Source organism: Hippopotamus amphibius, chromosome 17, assembly GCF_030028045.1.
Source record: "Hippopotamus amphibius kiboko isolate mHipAmp2 chromosome 17, mHipAmp2.hap2, whole genome shotgun sequence".
Lineage (NCBI taxonomy): Eukaryota > Metazoa > Chordata > Mammalia > Artiodactyla > Hippopotamidae > Hippopotamus > Hippopotamus amphibius.
In genome coordinates this window covers 49,717,715-49,719,097 of record NC_080202.1, presented here as the reverse complement: position 1 = coordinate 49,719,097, position 1,383 = coordinate 49,717,715, and positions in this window count along the sequence as shown.

Sequence of the window (1,383 nt, the reverse complement as noted above, 5' to 3'; positions counted from 1 at the left end):
TGCAGGTAAATGTCTGGGGGAACCTGCTTTGATATGTGGAATGATTTGTAAATAATCCATATGCAGCCTCTAAGGAAATTAAGTATTTCTAAAGTGCTTAGAGAGGATTAAAAGCAGATTTTTTCCTAAGTAGTTCACACATTCTTCTTCTCAAGTTTATATTGTTAATCTGCTTAGTAAACCATTTCTTTGCAGATAGCATAAGGTAACTTCAATGCCTACCCAGTCCAAGTTATCCCCAGTAATTAGTTGGTTGAATCCAAGTTGCTGAGGAATTAAGGTTCTTTGCAAAGGGCCCAGGAGTGCCTTCATTCAGCCTTGCCCCTTGGACACCTGCCCTGGTACCTTCTTGGAGTCTGGCTCCAGAGCTAGGAAATGTCATAATAACCACTGTTACTTGATTCCCTTAACCACGTGCCAGACACCATGCTTGGAGTGCTTTGTACTCCTCCCGGCAGCCCACACAGTGGACACTGTATCCTCACTCTGAGCTAAGAAACGGAGGGTCCACGGAAGTTAGAGTTTGTGTGAGGCCACCTGCGGGTCAGTGGTAGAGCCAAGGTGGGCTAACTGTTTCCAGCAGGTCACCTTGTCCAGCCTGGGAGCTCCCTTTCAGCTGGAGCAGGCAGTACTGATATTCGCTGACTTTTGAACGGGTCTGATCACTTTGCTAAGTGCCTCCACACACTGCTGCCTCCTTTGACACTCACAGTCACTGGGACGGGAGGGTGGGGTGGAGCCCTATTCCCTTGTGTGTGCAAGGAACTGAGACCCAGCTCGGCTTATTCTGCGCCGCTTGGCAGAGCCAAGAGGAGAACCCAGGAATCCTGACTCCTGAGCCAGTGCTCTTCTCACTTCCCTGCCTTTTTCAACAGCTGGGCACCTTACCTGCAGAGGGAAGTTTGGGTGGATGGGAGGCATCGAGGCAGGAGAGATTTCAAATGATGTGACAGGTCATTGATGGAAGAGATCCCAGGCCCAGCGCTGAAACAGGTCGTGGCGGCTCCAGGATGCCTCTTTAGTTGTCAGAAGGTGGGGTAGAGGTGGGATCCAGGGAGGGGCTGGGATGATGTCCAGAGGGAAATATTGAAATAGTTTATCAACCACACTGACCTGCTCTTTAGCTCGGGTGGAGGCTGATCAGCCCCCAGCCCCCGCCTTCACTTGGCCTGGAGGGATGCAGCCAGCTTTTTCTCTGCAGAGTTCAAAGAGGCCTTTTCGTTATTTGACCGGACCCCGACTGGAGAGCTGAAGATCACCTACGGGCAGTGCGGGGATGTGCTGCGGGCCCTGGGCCAGAACCCCACCAACGCCGAGGTGCTGCACGTCCTGGGCAAGCCCAAGCCAGAAGGTCAGCATGGGCCTCGCCATGGCTCCCTGCCA